General features: G+C 29.7%; 1 pseudogene; it reads right to left on the reverse strand.

Annotated features, from left to right (window-relative positions):
• Positions 1 to 11,472: 11,472 nt before the first annotated feature.
• On the reverse strand, positions 11,473 to 12,537 carry LOC111283787 (ethylene-responsive transcription factor ERF098 pseudogene; annotated as a pseudogene).
• Positions 12,538 to 19,129: the final 6,592 nt, after the last annotated feature.

Here is a 19,129-nt window from a genome sequence, read left to right on the forward strand (position 1 = left end):
ATTAATTATTAGAAATTATTCTCAATTGACTCTAATACTTTTAGCAAAAAATTGAAAAAATTTTCTCACCTCAAGAGTATATAAGGAAACTATTGTTTCACTTGCAAAGGCTTTATCGTCGGATTATTTAACATTAAAGAAAATTCAAGAAGCAAAAATGAAGAAAAAGAAAAAAAAATGATTCAGCTTTAGGTATAAATCCTTTTTTCTTCAAAACTCATTGCTTTTGTACAAGAAAAATTGATACTTTCAATTTTTTCTCAAAAATATTTTTTAGAAAACTTATTTTCAAGAAAAATTGATACTTTTAACTTTTCCTCAAAAATATTTTTTAGAAAAAACTTATTTTTAAGGAAAATTAATATTTTTAACTTTTTCTCGAAAATATTTTTTAGAAACACTTATTTTCAAGAAAAAATGATACTTTCAACTTTTCCCAAAAATATACTTTTTAGAATTTTTATTTAAAGAAAATAAAATAAAATAAAAATAAAAATAAAATAAAATAAAAATAAGATAAGAAATATTAAATAATTCTAATCTAATCAATAAATAATAATAATAATAATAATAACAAAATATAAATATAAAAAAAAACAAAGAAAAAAAAAAATCTTGGAACAGCTCGGCTTTGGAAACGACTCACACTCGGGTTACACATGGGTCAAACGCGGGTTAGCGCTCGGGTCAGGTCATCCGATTTCAAAACGCGCGGATCCTCTAGGAATAGTAACGCCAAAACGACGTCATTTTCAATAGGTATAAAAGGTTATAACCTCTGTTTTTCAACAGATCTTCCCTTCCCTCTCTCTCTCTTCCCCTCCTTTCCTCTTCCCTCTCTTTAACCGAATGAAGAACTTCGGTTGAATCTCACCGGATTCTAGAAAATATCATCGAAATCTGAGTTTTTCGCTAGAAGTTCGTCGAAAAGTTGGTTGATTTCTGAAAATAGTTACCAAAAACTGGATAGCTAGTCAAAAAATTCAACCAGTGCCAAAAAATTCATCAAAAAATTCAATCAAAATCTGAAAATTTTTAAAAAATTTCCAGAAAAAAATCGCCTAAAATTCTCCAAAATTTTTAAAAAATTCATGAAATTGCTTTTAACCTTTCTGGATGCTTTTTTTTCTTCTCTTCTGCTCTCCCTCTCTCCCAACATTTATTTTCTTTGTCCGCCTCTTTTTGTGTGTTTATTCTAGCACCTATTTATAGGGATTGATCAGAAGAGTTTCTGATCAATCCTAATTTTCTCTTGGATTGGGATTCAATCTTTGAATCTAATCTAGACTCTGATAGAATTCTAAATTCATGGTAGAACTCTAGTTTTTATTCTAATCTCAATTCCAATCGGGTAAGTAGAAAAAGGAAGGAAGAAAAGAGAAAAAAAATAAAGATAATATATTAATTAATAGATAAATAATAATAATAATAATAGATAAATAATAATAAAGTATATATATTAATAGATAAATAATAATAAATATATATTAATAAATAGTAATAATAAATAAATAAATACAAAAAATAATAATAAAAAATAATAATAATAATAATAAAATAAAATGAAATGGGCTTACCCACTTGGACCAGGACTAATAAATCCATGCGTGAACCAAATTGGGTATCTACAGCTACCCCTCTTTATACATTTTTTGTGAAACAAAAATTTTTAATTATTATAATTTAAGCATCACTCAGCTCACTCCCAACACTATATGGTATACAGTAGGTTTCATTATTCTTTGTCAATATTTGAACATTTTTTTCACTTTTCTTTTATTCTAAGAATTTTTTCTTTTAAAAGGCACCCTAGTGATAACAAGTAGTACTATATAATAGCTTGGCCTAATAAAAAATTATTTTTCAATTGCCTGAGCTTAATAAAAAATTGAAAACTACTATTCTTTTACCTCAAAAAATAAAAAATAAATAAAAATGATGGGTCAGAGTTTGGGATCGCTGCCAAAGTTGAAACGTGGGAGATAATAAATGGGCCTGACATTTTTGTTGATGCATCAGTGGCTATCTCCATCTTAGATCTATAAAATCAAGATAAAATACTTGAGTATTCTTGTAGGGGGAACTCGTCATTGATGCCCATGAGTTGACCCCTAAAAAGTAATAAATGGGATAAAGAACTGAGGTAGGTAGGTATAAGGTAACTTTATAAGATTTTATTTTAACCTAGTTTTTATCTAACTTTTAGCTTGGTCTTGTGAAGATGCCTTCCAATGAAAACTTCGACTTCACCCTATACCAATATGTACTTAGGTCCAAAAAGGGCCACAATAAGATTAAGCTCGAGGCCTTATCCCACGGAGGGGAAAAAGTTATCAACCCTTCAGCTTACTGCTCTCTGATAGTTTAGAACACAAAGTCTATGGCTAGTCGGGACCTCTCCTCAACACAAGCACCTCCTCTTGCCAAAAAACCAAATGGTGGAGGTCTTTTTTTTTCCATCTTACAAAATCTTGAACCTAGGGTGTTAAAGTGTAACTCGGAGAAAATCTTTATGAGGTTGGAGTTTGCTCTCACCGATGACCCCACTAAGAACCTTAACATGGCGAGGAGGTTCTATAAGATCGCGATCTTTCCACTCGGTAAATGCTATCTAACTTCAGCTAATTTTTTTTTGTTCTTTATTTTACTTAAAGTCTAAGTTCATCCCATGTAGTCTAACAGAAACTCCTACTTTAACCCCTAGACAACTCTAGCTAGGCCCTTCACCATACTTACCTCGCTATGACCTATCTTTTTAAGGTTGAGAAAGATGTAGTTATCTTAAACGAAAAGCATAAAAATAGCTCTGACACTCTAGAATATGTCAGATTTAGCCTCAGTGTATCTCATAAAAAAGAGTCGAGTGGAGAAAGAGAAATGATGAGCTGACAACAAAGTTAGAGGCCATCCTGGTTGAGAAAACCTCGATCGATTTTATAAAGGAATAAATTGAGCTCAAGCTCAATGATGCTTAAGTTGAGATAATAAAGCTAAGGTCTAAGTTGAAAACCAAAGAAAAAGAGAGAATGAGAAGATTTAAAAAAAAAAAAAAAAAGCTATTGAGGAGTTAAAATGAATTTCTCCAGCTAAAGATGGAGTTTTTCAAAAAAAAATTACTCGGTGCCTTTCAGCTAGCCAAAGATGAGGCACATTTAAAGTTTTTTGACTTCAGCCTTAATCTCTTTGATATTGATATTAACAATATCAGATCGAGGCCTTCTTCAAATTGGGCCAAGAATGAATAAGAGAAAGTTGATGATGATGATGATGATGATGATGATAAGGTCATAGATACCGAGCTCGAGGTAGCCTTGGAAATCTTACATAAGAGGAAATAGGTTAAGAAGGTTGAGATCATTGTTACTGCTAGTATTGACGAAAGTGCCGCTACTACTATTGCTACCGACATCGTTGAAGCATGATTCTTTTTTTCTTTTTAACATTTGTAACTTTTGGAAGATTTTTATTTTAGAATTATTGATATATAAGGTCAGTTTTTGTAATGACCTCAGATAGGAATGATCTGTTGATGAATCATTTGTTAACAACTTTAACAACTTTAGCAATAAAAAATCATATATAAATTTTTGTTCAGTTTAGTTTAAGCTTGAACTCAGTGTCTTTATTATGATTTTTTCCTTATTCACAAGTTTAAGCTTGGTTAATCACAATAATTTTTTTTATTTACACAAGTCTGAGCTCGATGTTTGATTTGACTGAGGTTGATTAGGTGAAGCTCGGTTTACTTGGTTGCTCAAATTAAATTAACTTAAGAATCCATCCATGTTTCAGGTCAAATTTTGTTAGATCAATTAGAGTACGACCTCAGTGTAAGCATAATTTGATTTTTATATTTAAGTACAAAATACAAGTGTGAGCTTGGTTTAGTTTGAGTTATTAATAATAGACCTTTAAGTTATTCGTATTTTTCATCCTTGGGATGACATTACCATTCATATTCTGTAGTTTGTAAGTCATGTCATGGATAATCTCTTTAACTATATATGGTTCTTCCCAAGTCCAGGGTAATTTACCACCTCGATCATTTACTCTTGAGGTTTCAACTTTTTTAAGCATTAGGTCACTTTTCCTTATATGCTTATGTTATACCCTTTTGTTATAATAACTAGACACTTTTTACTAGTAAGCTATTATCCGTGTCAAGGCTATGTCTCTTTACTTTTTGATAAGGTCTAGGTCAGCCCTTAATTTTTTTTTATTTTTATTTTTTACCCTAATTTAACCTTTAAGCTCAAAAAGTTGATTTCAATAGGTACTACAGTATCTGTTCCAAATGCTAGGTGAAATGGGGTTTCTTTTATTGGTACCTTGGTGGTTATCCTTAAAACCTATAACACTCTTGATAGTTCGTTGATCCACTTCCTCTTTGTTGCATCTAGTATCTTCTTTAAGGTTTCTAATTTTTTTTGTTAATTGCTTTGGCCTATCCATTGGAATGAGGGTGGGCAACCGACGTGAATCTCAAACTGATGTGAAGGTTTGAACACCACTCTTTAAACTTCGAGTTTTTAAATTGTTTATCATTATCTGTTATTATGGATCAAGGTAAGCCAAATCTACAGACTATATTCTTTTATATAAATTTCTTGACTTGGACCTCTGTAGTAGTGGTCAAAACCTTAGCTTTAAGTTATTTCATGAAGTAGTCTACTACTACTAAAATAAATCTTCTCTGACTTGTGGCTATGATAAATTATCCGAAGACATCCATTCTTCAGTACATGAATGGCCACGGGCTGATGACAAAGGTGAGCTTGATTAAGGAAAAATGCTGTATGAGCAAACCTTTGACATTTATCGCTTCTTTTGACTAACTTAGTTGTATCCCTTTTGATAGTGGGCCAATAATAGCCTTGGCTAAACACTTTATAGGTTAATGGCTAAGGTTCAAGATGGTTTTCACTTTTTTTTTTTGTAGATTTCTCATAGAATGTAATCTGCCTCTTTTTCATCAACACATCTTAAATAAAGTAGGCTAAAAGATCTACTGTATAGTTTTTCTTTGATTATTGTGTACCGAAAAGCCTTTCTTATTAATGCTTTAGCATGAATCCTATCTTCGGGTAGTATTTTCATGGTCAGATATATTTTGATTCGTGTCATTAATGTTTTTTTCTGTGATCTGTCCTATAAGCTTGTTCTTGGTGCTTTTATGTGCCAGCTTTTCTACCAAGGCTTAGTTTAGACTTTTAATTGTTATTTCTAAAAGCTAGCTTAGATAAAGAAGTCCACCAGTGAATTTTTTTATCTCGATATTTTCTTTACCTCAAGCTTCTTAAAATCAACTATTAAGGCCAACGTTTTATCTAGTTATTTTTGAATTTTATCTTTCCGAGCTCTCAACTCCTTATTTATTTGGCCAACCACTAGTTGAGAGTCATTATATGTGATTATATGTTAAACATTTAACTTGGTTGCCAACATTAAACCAGCTATCAATGTCTCATATTCTGTCTCATTATTACATGCCTTAAACTTTAATTTCAAGGCGTAAGGGTATTGTAGTTTTTTCGAGTTGATTAGAATAAGTTCAACTATTTTGTTGTGGTTTATGGTCGATCCATCAACATAAAGCTTTTAATTTTTCCTAACCCAAGGTTTTCTTATTTTTCTCGGGTCATCTTTCAATGTGTATCGAGGTGAGTTCTATGACGAAATCTGCCAACACTTGAAATTTCAATATCGACTTAGGTAGGATGTGTAGGTTAAATTCACTATGCTGTACTACCTATTTAATCAACCTTTCTAACATTTTTGGCTTTTGTATGACTTATCTCAATGGTTAGTCGATCAATACATAGATCATATGTGCTTGAAAATATGGCCTAAATTTTTTAGTCGAAATGACAACTGCGTAAGCTAATTTTTTTATACTACTGTAGTTAATTTTTTACCCTATCAATACTTTACTATCTTTGCTTTTGTTCTTTTTCTCAGACCAAGATCAAGCTGATAGTCTGGTCTGTGGTAGCTATGTACAAGTACAAGATTTCATCAGGTCCTAGCTTAGATAGGATAAGTAGAAAGGATAAGAAGAATTTTTTAAGCTTTTCAAAAGCTTTTTAACACTGAAGGGTCCACCTAAAATTAAAAATGTTTTTAAAAATTTTAAAGAATGATATACATCATTCTGCTAACTTGGGCATAATTGACTTGAGGTGGTTATTCTTTTAGTTCACTTCTGTACTTTTTTTATTGAGGTCAATATCTTCATGTTTAAGATTGCCTAAACTTTTTTGGGGTTCATCTATATTTTTCTTTTATTGATCATGTAACTAAGAAACTTACCCGACGTGACCCCGAAGGCACATTTACTATTGTTAAATCTCATATAATACTTTTTCCAGGTGTTAAAGGTCTCTCTAAGGTCTTTTATATGCACGATTAAGCTTTTACTTTTGACTATCATGTCAATCATATATACTTTCATATTACGATCGATCTAGTTTTTAATACCTTATTTACTAGCCTTTAGTAGGTTACTCTTGCATTTATCAATTCGAAGGGCATCACCTTATAACAGTAGAAACCTTTCTCTATAATAAATGCCATATTTTTCTCATCGTCCTTTAACATTTTGATTTGGTTGTAATTAGAATAGGCATCCATAAAGCTGAAAAGGTCATGCTTAACACTGTTATCCACCAATCGATATATGTTAGGGAGGAAAAAGCTATCTTTTGGGCATGCTTTGTTTAGGTCAGTAAAGTTAACACATATCTTTCACTTTTCACTATGCTTTTTGCCCATGACCACGTTGGCTATCTATTCAGGATAATAGACCTCTTTGATAAAGTCTGCTTGTAATAATTCATCAACCTCATCCTCAGTGGCCTCTTATCTTTTTAAAGCAAAGGTTTTTTCTTTTACTGAATTAATTTTACCTCAAGATTAGTATCCAACCTATAGAGCTTTACTTCGGTATCAATTTCAGGCATATTGGATAGTGTTCAGGTGAACAAGTTAGTATTGTCTCTCTCATAAGTTAAATTAACTGACCCGTACATTGAAGTTTGGTTCTAACCTACCTATGTTTTTTAAGGACACCATCTTAAAACAAAATTGCTATGAGATCCTTGGTCAGCTCAGGTTAGTTTTCATATGAGTTTGATTTTTGATTAATTATCTCTTTTTGGTTGCTTAGGTCGAGATCATTTCCAACGAATATAGATCCCGATGTGATGATCAGTATATTATTGATAACTTGTTAAATATATATGTAGTGAAATTGATATGTATTTTTCATTTCATAATGTATTTTGGTCGACGTATTAGCTTAGTTCAAATTACATGTAATTGTCCACGCCAACTTAAAGGCTTGGTCGTCTTTAGAGTTACTTCAAAAAATAGAACAAAATACGTTTTTTTAGCTTAAGAGCTCGGAGCAGCTTAAGGGTGCATTTCTATTAGGTCAATCTTATATTCTATGTTCTTACTTATAGCTTTCTGCTTCTTGTCGACTTTCACTATTTACCCTTTCACAATGTTTTTGGTCTCGACCAAACTACCAATCTATTTCCCAATCTTTTATTTCATCATTATGACATAATACTATCGTGTCATGAATTGGTTTTCCCTGACCTTTCCAACCCCGTTGGTTGTTAGAAATTTTACTTTCAAATAAAGCGCTAAGCTTATAAATCACATAACATATTGGTTAAGTCAACCCAATATCATGTTGTAAGTTGATGGAACATCGATAACCATAAATTTTGTGATCGAGGTGATCATTTTCGATTCTATCCCTAGTGAAATTGATAGCTTAATGGTTCTTTTCACCAGTACCTATTCATTCTCAAATCCCACTAGCGTTGTGGTGATCGGTTGTAACTAATCTTCACCAATTCCCATTGTTTTCATAATGCTGTAGTACATGACATCGGTCAAGCTTTCATTATCAAACAGGATTCTTTTGACTACATCGTTGTATATTATGACTATGATCACTATAGTATCATCATGGGTACTAGATTTTTTTCAAGTTTTTTAGGTTGAATAAAATCGATTCATCTTTTTTTATTGAAGTGCCTACGACAATGACTATGCCTTGATTGAACTTTCTTTTGGCCAAAGTAGAGCTACCTTTAGTGATCATATTAATCACCTTAGTGATCGATCTATTATTATCAATTTAGACCTCTTTTTAAATTGGCTCATCTCTTCAAACTTTTTTTTTCATTTTGTGGCCTTCTCTTTTTGCCCTAGGTGGGTTCTTTTTATTCTTGTCCATAACCTGTTTTGGGTTAGCCCTATCTTCATTACTTTACAAATCTTCTCAACTGACCTCTTTTTATCAGAGCTTCGATCTCATTTTTTAGGTTAACGTAGTCTTCGATATTATGGCCTACATCCTTATAAAATATATAATTTTTTGTTAGATCTCTCATTGTATTCTGTCTTAGTGGCTTCGACCATCTAAGGTTAAAATTTCTTTCAATTTGCATTAGAATCCTCTCTTAGGAAGTATTTAGTGTAGTGTAGTTCCTTTCTCTATTGGGGCTTCTAGTCCGATGCCATCTTCCTCTTAGGAGAAAATCATAAAAATCATTGTCTTTTTTACAATTGAGAAGAGGGATAAAGCCTATCTCACCTCGATTATTTTTTATTGTAGCTTTAGCATTTATATATTTTTCAACTATCAGTAGGACGTCGACTAGAGTTTTAAGTGGTTCTAGTGACAAGGTTAACTTCAGGTGGTACTTTTTATCTTTAAGTCCACTTGTCAGGGCGACTATAATGGCTATTTGCTTTAAGTCTTTAACTTGTAGAGCTATCTTTTCAAAGATTCATTATGACCTTGGTGGATCGACATCAAATTCAGAGTTGTCTTTTTCACTTTTCAACTACTCACAAATCTTGATAATAAAGAGTGGCTATGCTTTTTGAACATTGTAATTGACCTCGATTCTAGGCCATTGTACCAAGATCGAGCTATGCCATTCAAAGTGGTAGCTAGGCCTTTACACATTAGGGCTTCGCTATACCTTACATCATCATGTTAGTCTTATAAAGATTCAAATGATCGAAAAGATTAGAAGTACTATCATAAGTTTCCAAGGTCGATATTTTAAATCCTTTTGGGGGTATGACTCTATCAATTTCTTCAATGAAAAGTGAGGTTTCCAGGAACTTGAGCTTATCCTCTAATGCCACTACCTTTATTTTAAACTCTTTTTCCATGGCTTACATCCAAACTTCCAAGTCTTTGTTTGGTTGGAGTTTAGGGTTTGTCTGTTTGGATTTTTGGGTTATTGCATGTGTCGAGTTATGGTTGGGGTAATGGTGAACTAAGGTGTTGTGCTCTTTTTCTCTGGAGGCCAAAAAGGCCTCAATTTCTTCATAGCTTGTTTGTCTTACCATGACTCATCGACCAAGGGTGATTAGGTTAAGCACTTTTAAGGCTTGTGGTAGAGTTACGATCTACAACATCTATTTAAAGGCCTATGTCTATTCAATTAAGGATTGGAATTGTTCTTTGATTGGGCCTGTCTATGGTGGGGTAGGTCATTTTAAGTATTGATAATTATGTGTTTCTATTCCAGTAGGGATAGCTATCTCTCCTTTCTCTAAGGTTCTATTCCTTGGTGACATTGTTTCATGTACGGCTAGTGAATGGAAAGTCCCTTACCCGATGCGCCAAATGTTTGTATCGAGCTCCAATCTCAAAGGTACTCCTGGAAAGATTAAAGAGAATGATGGTTAGAGGCAAAGACAATGAGAGTTTCTTGTGTTTGCACTATGACACGTAAGTCAAAATAAATTATGTTGGAAGAAAAGTAATAAAGAGAATTAGGGGTAAGATGAACTTGCCTGAAGGATGCCTGGACCGTCATATTTATAGATGAGTGACAAGGAACTATTAGGGGACAATAAAGATAGTGTTGAGCTGATGTGGCACTGGGTGTCTCAAACGGACCTGACATGTCATTTTGGCACAAATATCATAATTAACCCTGATTGTTTGCTAAAGGCTTCTAACAAGAAAAAAAACCACTATACCCTTTTGACCACTAAATGCTCCTAACACCTATATACTTTCATTTTTTTAATCGGTTACAGCTTGTTTGAGAATTTAGATTCCATTGTTGTGCTTCTATTAATCTAGATGATCATCATCAAGTGACATAAGGAAACAATGACATAACATGCATGGTGATCAAACAAGTTGATGCAATCAAATTATCTCTCCCCCATATGAAAGCATGGCAACTATATCAAACGAATCAAATTGTGAGGGAAGCTTGGAAAAGAGAAGTTGAATTAAGAAATTAGTGTTCCCAAGGACCACTATGCTTTTTTCATCTTATTATTAATTCCTGATTTAGCATAACGAAGAATAATGTTATGAAGATGATGAATTTAGCGAACGTAATGGACTGACCTCACTGGCCGCTAACGATCACTTATGCTGCGCAAAAAGAAATTATTGATCCAACGACTAAACGACGCCCCAAAACATATATTTGTTATATCCTAAACATTGCTGTTGTGTATCTATTAAGGGATAATTAATTTAAATGATTATCGTATCCCTTGCACCAACTTCAACCTGTTTGAATCAACAGGGAAAAAAAAAATGTATTGAGGAATAACAATAAGATTAAACATTTGCAAACAATTTGTTAAAATATAGACAAAAAGCTTGAATCATCCATATTCGTTGTACTAAAATGTATCTCTGTCTGAAAGTTCTTTGGCATGTTGAAAACTTTTGGCATCCGTTAATTGGATGGTTTATATCAACCTTCCATTTGTTAATGGTCGATTGTCTGCGTTTGCCACCTTCCATAAATGCCAGAGTGAAGCAATTGCTCTCTTTCAAGCTCAAACAACGCCAAGGAAGAAGCCAACAAGAGGAAACTAAGTGGAGGAGCGAGAGCCAGGAATGCGAAACCTGGAAATATTGATATTTCCTTGTCAATTTTAGCCTCTATCAATTTACTTGAAAAAAAGTAGTTAAAGAACATTTCAGACCATTTCAGGGCCCCGTATGGATACCCTGACATTTACTTTTGCTTGTTTGGCTAATTTTTTTTATTGGTTTTCTTTGAAAAAAAAAAAAGAAAAACCCGTCAATTGAATTACGTTGAATCGTTGATGCACTCTGCATCACTATCCATCAAGTCTGGCCTTTTTTGCTCGAATTCTTTTTATCCAGTGCATGTGATTTTGACCTTGAGAGCTGTTTGTATCGAACTGTCTTCAAAGGATAAAATTCTTAAATTAAGAGAGAAAAAGAGAGCGATTAAAAATTAATATTGAGAGTGAGATCAGTGTTTGCGTTTGGATACAAGTTAGAGACCGATCACAGCAACAAATAGAAAGGAGATAATGCGAAAGTAGAGAAAATAATATGAATAAATGTTATCTAAATGGTGTTATTTATACTTGTAATAAAGGGGTTAATATTAAGAATGACCTAGTTGGTAACATTGATTATCCACTTAGGCATGACAAATCAACGTCAAAGGAGGTCTCGACCGATGAGGAAGTTGAGCTTAGTGGACCAGTATATCAAAGTCGACTTGACATGTCCGTTTCACCAAAAAATCCAAAATATCATTAAATATTGTTAATGAAAATGTCTATTTTCTCTTTTAGACCCAAAAATAATTACACCACGAGCCACTCTAGAAATTTTTATAGTTGGATCTTGGTTTTTTTCTTTTTTATACTTGACGACTTGACGTTTCGATAATTTGACTGAACTTTAGTTATTAAAATTTCAACACTCTACCGACAACCAGGGCCATGCGAATTTTTCAATAAATATGTAAAACTCCTCTAAATGAACTTTTCAATACAAATTTGCAGTTTCAATAAAGATTTGAAAAGAATGAAAATCAGAAATGGGTAAACGAAATTTCCCCGCTGACAGTGGAAAAACACAGATAAATTATTGCCATGGTTGATTATTCTATAGACCTTGTCTATCATCTTGACTTTCAAGGAGATCCTCTAACAACTTGTTATCCAGGTACTCAAATTCTATAACTTCATTTCCTCGTCCTCTAGGGGGATCCCCTCTGCCACCCGAATAAGTAGCTGAAGAAGCCAAAGGCGGTGGAAAGGTTGGATTCTGATATTGGTACTTGTTTGGGAAGTTGAGAATAGCTGAGTGATCCCGGAAAGCAAATGCAGCCCTGTCATAAACCCTCGCAGCCTCTTCAGCCGTTTGGAAAGTTCCTAGCCACAGCTGTGCTTTAATCCTCGTTGGATCTCGAATCTCCGCCGCGAACTTTCCCCATGGCCTCCGGCGAATGCCCCTGTATCGAACCTCCCCATTTCCCTTCCCATTGTTCACTGTCTTCTTCCCTCCTTGAGATGCTTCCATTTGTTAGGTGTTTCCAAGTGTACGAATGAAGAAGAATTGATGAGTTTCCAAATTTGCAACTTTGTCGTCAAAAAATGTATGGAATGTTTGTAAAATAGAAATGGATAGCGTTTATATATGACATGGATAACTATGATTCAGAACGAGAGAACGGGTTCAAGGGTGACCAAAGGTCCGAAAGGTGAGGTCATACCTGACGATCGGAATTTGTTGTTGCTAGGAAACTTTCTTGGATATGAGTATCAAAAGTTCGATTCGTTCCACATATTTGAGCCACTAACCAAAACTAAATCTGAAAATTTGTGGTATTAATGAAGAAAAATTTTTTTTCCATGTTAGCAAATGAGTGTTTCTCTAGTTTCATCAGCCCAAGCCCGTTACCCTCGATAGCTAGAAATGCGCATTGGCAGTATGAGAATTGCGACCATAAGGTTTTTTTTTTTTTTTTTTTTTTTTTTTTAAGCAAGCGTTTTCTATCATAATTTAAAATTAGAGAGGATTTGTTGCAATTCATGAATTCATTTCATATAAAATTTTGATGATTTATGCATTTATATTGAGTTTTATATAAAAAATAAGTATCACAATTAACGTCAAACACAAAAAATATGAATTATATTTGTTAATTTTTATTAAACCGCATGTATAATTTTTATTAAAATTTTAATTTACATCATTTATATATATATATTTTATATCATTTTTATATTCTATCATCTATGGTGTTTTAAATTACAAGCTATTCGTGAAAGCTCTAATTATTGGACCAAGCCACTTGACCAACAATTTGGGTTCAAATCTCACTCCTTTTCTGTCTGGTTTTGCAATTTTAGCTCCCGCATCGGTTTAGAGATCCAAATTTATAATATATATATATATATATGTATGTATGTATGTATGTATGTATTCACATCTCTTTTCCGCCGTTCAAATAGAAAAAGAAAGTCTCTTTCTCTTTGACTATCTCAAATGTTTTGATTTTCAAACATGGTTCCTTTTCTTTACTCCGCAAGCTCTCTCTGATTTGCCAGTCATCATGTCCTAAAACGAGGTGTCTGTCTCCAACAACTTCCTAGAACCTGATATTTTTGCCTTTCTTAGGCAAAGGAAAAAAGAAAATATATAGTAGAGCTTATAAAAATGACAAAATGGAGACATTTAATTAATAATGCTCACTTTTCACTTCTATATTACGATTTTTATTACCTGCCAAAAACAGTTATTGTGCAACGCATTTAGCCCAAATTCCTTCGTGGGTGACATCGCCCTGGGACCGCTCTTGATCCTTCGTCCCCACTACCAAATTAGCTTTTAAAAAGTTATCATTAAAATTAAGGGTCAGCAGCTAATTGTTTACTAATTAACTACTTAAGCCATACTTTTGTCGTAATTTTACTCAGATCGATATGGAATTGTCTGGAGCTATGACGAGGAAGGTAAGATTTTCAAACCTCTGATGAATTTTGCTGGACAGGGCCATCATGTAAAGGGACAAGATAATTAAAAATGGAATTAAGCAGATAAAGGGAATCCCATCTTTGTTTTCTATGTACGACTCTTGCCAACCACCTCTAAGAAGTTAATTATTTTGGTGTGTCACCTTCGCTCTTAATTTTTCTAGTATATATGTGTGTTTAATTTATTGGTTCCACATTTAAATTTCAACCATTATAATTTCTTTTCAAATTTTAACAATCTAAATTTAATTGAACCGTGTCATACACGTGGCCCAAAAGCGTTGAACGAAAAATTTTCGGCAGCCGACCCTATTCCCATTTTTTTTTCAATGATTTTAACTTACAATTAAATTTATCAATTTAAAATATGATACGATAATATAATAATATAAATATAAAAATAATATAAATATAAAAATATCATAAATTAAAATTTTAAAAAAATTATAAATAAATTTAATAAAATAAAAAATATATTTTATATTTTTATATCAATACAATTTATAATACAAAATTTTAATATAAAATATAATATAAATATAATATGTTATACGATATAATGATACAAATGATCAAAACTACTTACAGCAACCAACAAGTTGCCATCTGCTTTCACCACTGAAATTTGATTGGCCCATTAAAGCAACTTTTCACTACTTTCTTCCCTATAAATTCTTCCTACTTGCGAGGTTAATTTTTTTTATCCAAGGTGTTATTAAAATTGATATTTAAAAATTATCAATTTAAAAATATTTATATACATAATATTTTTTTACTCAGATAATATATTAAGTTTGGAATTTAAAATTAAATTAAAATTTTAAAAAATATAGGTTTATTTTCTCTCCTGAAAATAAATTCCCTTTATTTCTTTTTTTGTTCTTTTTTTTAGATATCTCAAAACTATATGCAATTTTTTTAAATGTCTAAAATATTTATTTTTTATATTTTAAAATTATTTTTTTATTTTTTATTTAATAATATTAAAAATCATGAAACTTTAATTTATAAAAAAAATTAATATTTAATATTTAATTTATTAAAATTAAATTTTTTTTAATTCTATAAAAATTGATATATAACAAACATTTTAAAACAAAGAAAATAATAAAATTAATCTCAACCAATTTACCTCCTTTATCAGTGCTTTTGATAGAATATATGATCGACGGCCCAATAAAGCTATGATAGCATTAAAATATTGAATATGTAATGTAGGAAGTGACTACGTGCGATGAATCGTGGAGTTCTCGGGCCCTATATTATTGCTTTTGGATTAAAAAAATTATCAAATTTCAAAATGACAGTCATATGATGGGTACTATTGTTCATCTTGAATGTGTAGCCACACTTTGTCAAGTTTTGAATTTTTTGAGGGGTTAATGTCACTTATTATTTTTAAATTATAATATTTTTTATTTTTTTATCTATTTTGCGTATTTCTTAAAATTATTTTTTTAATATTTAAAACTCTTTTTTTATATATTTTAAAATTATTTTTATGATTTTTTTTATATTAAAAATTGAGGAAGTTTTAATTTTATAAAAAAAAATTAATTTTAATATTAAATATATTAAAGTTAAAAAAATATTTTTTTAACTTCATGAAAGTCTATATCAACTAAACAATTTGAGACAAAGGAAGTATTTAATATGATATTTAAATTTTAAAAATTTTAAAAATATTTTAATTATAATTAATTAATGTGATATTTATTTTATTGTACTTAACTCTAAATGATAACACATAACTAACAAATAATCTTTCAAGTACATTATTAATAAATAGATTTATAATTCATATATCATATTAAAGATTTTTAAAATTTAGAAAAAATAATAAATATTTTATTATAATTTAAAGACTATTGAAGATATTATCACCTTTTGATATAAAAGATATTATATTTTGAGAATATGAAAAATAATTATAATTATTAAAATTTAAATTTTAAACTCGTTGAACTCGACTTATTAAAATAATTACATGAATTAATTAAATTAATTTTTAATTTTTAATTTAGGGAATGCTCAATAAGAAATGTATGGTTAGTACATAAATAGTTATTACATTTGTCACTTTTTATAATTCAAACAAAAGTTACATGTAATTATTTGCTTTGAGACATTTTAATATACTTAAATATGTCGTGACACTTGAAAGTTATTGGTTTAAAAGAATTTATGCGTGTAATATTTTTTTTAGTTAGATAAATAATAAGATAAAAGATTTAAAAATAAATCAAGAATTTAAAAAAAAAATGTGTGGTCGTTTTACATTTTTTTTTTCTAAATTGAGAATGAAATGACTTAATTGAAGGAAAACAAGGACTAGAGAGCCGTGTCAATCAAACTAGACCACTAGAACATCTAGCGATATGTTTTCCCCCATGGAAGGACTCGAAAAAATTCAACCAATTTTATCTGAAGATCTTTATGAAAGCTTTCAAGATTAAGGGGGCATGAATCTAGACCAACTTTTCCGTTCAACAGATGGAAAGCATGCCCTCTGGTCATTTCTTGCATACTCATAGAACTTTCATGAATGATTTTTTTTTTTTTTTTGCACATGAAGAAAAATATGACTTAAATTCACAACGCATATATGATCATGAGCTCATCGTTCTGGATGCAGTTGTTGTTGACAGAAATGACAGATGGACGATAGCTTAAGCTTGCCGAGTTGATTTAAACAGTTGATAAGATAAGGGTCCCCTTTCACATGAATTCTTGTACCCTTATTAATTAGATTGTTCACAATACGTTCAAATACCTTAGAAATCACTATCTTACCAAAAAAAAAATTTTTTAACCAATTGACCGACACCTGAAATAATCAAAATATACTTATTAGTTGTATATTTTAATTTACATATTTTTTTAATAATAATATCAAATATTTAAAATTTTTAATTATATTATTTTTAACCGCAACAGGACTTTAGAGCTAGATATGATTAGTGGTTTGATTTGCCAGAAAATCGCCTTGTGCAGGAAGTTAACTTGGAAAGCGACGGTTAATTAGATATATGAGAAAAGGACAGTTTACATGAAAAAAATGTGAAATGAAAATTAATCGATGAATAATTCTTCATGGTCACTCGTGATCGTGAATGAGTGGTAGGGTTCAATTCGTTCTCTTGTTTCATGGAATGTTAAGGACAATCGATATTTTTTTCAGCCTTTAGGCCTCATTTGAAGGTCACGAGGGTCGGTACGGCAAGTATGGGCCACTTTTTGGCCTCAACACCACTAACCTCTCATTCGGCTTCTCTTTTGTGCGACACGATTGGACATTTTATCGGTCTGCACCATCAATTGATGACAGCAGAGAAGAGAAAATTTATATGAAGTAACGTAAATAAAGTAAATGGAATTTTTTTATTAAATATAAATAAAAAATTTAAATTGATAAATTAATAGAGTAAACGTGAAACCTAATAATATATAAAAAAATTTAATAAAAATTTTATTTATAATTTAAATTTGATCGATACTTATTTAATAATAAAAATTTTATTAATATTTTTATTAAAAATATCTATTTAATAAATATATAAATTTTTTTTTAATTTTTTAAAATTTTGCACACTCAATATATGTGATAAAATCTTTAAATTTATCAATTTTGATTTTTAATTTTTATTTACTCATTTGTATTAAGAAACTTTACAAACTTTACTTATTAAACTTTATATAAATCTTTTTTATGAAGAGAAAACCTTTTAGATAGTGTTTGATATGGAATAACAATCATTATAAAATTTATGGTGATCTATATATAGTGATTAAATTATCATATTTGTTAAACATTTGGTGATTAGATTACAATTTCTCTAAAATTGTAATTATTTTATATTATAAATTTTTATTTTTTTAAATTAATATTCATTATAATAAGTTTAAAAATATGTTGTGTATTTTTTTATTTTTTAATGTTTTATATCTAATATAATGTTTTTGTTTTTTTATTATAATGTTAATAGATTAGTTTTATTTTCTAATTCAATTTTTTTACATAATTTATATTATAAAAATTAGTTTACTTAATAAATAAATATATTTAATAATTTAATTATATTTATTATAAAATAAATAAAATATTACTATATTTTATGAATTATTATCTTTAAACAATATTAAAATTATTAACTTGTGTAATTATTATAATAAGAATTATTATTTTTGTACCTTTAAATAAAATAATATTTGATTTTTAGTAATATCAAACACAATAATCTTTAATTTATATGAATTAATAATTGCTAACCAAACAAATAATTTTAAATTATGAATGATAAGATCATGTTGATAATAAAATCATTTTGGTCATTGCATTATCATGATAATCTTAAAAAATGAAACCAAATACTATCTTAATACTTAATTGAGGGTGCTTTTTTTTGTATTTATCTTAAGGACAATCACTTTCTTTTTGTTTTTACTTAAATTTTTTACTTTAAGAAATTATAAAATAATTTTTTTAATTTAATATAAAAATAAATTACATAATAAATTAGTAAAATATAAAACTTATTATTATATTAAAAAATAAAAATATTATTATGTTAGAATTTAAATTTTTTATTACATATAAATTTTAATTTAATGCTTTTAATAATCATTTTTGTTTTTATTGCAATTTATTATATCATTGTTATTGCATTTATATCTAAACGTATATTCTCATTATTAAATTTATTTTTATCATTATAATAATTAATTTTATTTTTATTATTATTTTTAATCTCAATATTCATTCAAATAAAATTTTATCGCTCATACAGAGACATTTAATTTTTTGTTTGTCCCGCATGTCTCAAAGCCTTTTATCCTTCTTTCTAGAATGATGATGATGATGATGATGCCCCTAAAAAAAAAAAATGATCACATTTTTTTTTGTAGATTCGAAAATGGTTTTGTTCGTTTAAACACCCCTTGATATTTTCACAAAAATAGGGTAATTTGATCCCTTTTTATATATAAAAAAAAATTAGTGTGTTGCTACTCAATAAATTTCAAGATAGAGCTTTCATTAACAAACCATATATTGCAAGTAAAACGATACCAATTATTTTATGTAAACTTTTATTTATTTGTTTAGCGTAAAGATAAAAGGTAAAAAGAGTTTAGATTTCAAGCTTTACAATCTCTTGTTAAAATATTTTTCTTTTGCTTTATTTTAAGAGTCTCTTTGATTTTCACGCATTTTAAAAAAAAATTTTATTTTTATCTATTTAATATTATAAATTCAATTTTTTTAAGTACTGACGTTCCATCTTTTATTATAAATAAATTAAAAATAAACTTTAAATAT

This window comes from Durio zibethinus, chromosome 3 (genome assembly GCF_047325235.1).
Source record: "Durio zibethinus cultivar Kanyao isolate XHJ-2024 chromosome 3, ASM4732523v1, whole genome shotgun sequence".
Taxonomy (NCBI): domain Eukaryota; kingdom Viridiplantae; phylum Streptophyta; class Magnoliopsida; order Malvales; family Malvaceae; genus Durio; species Durio zibethinus.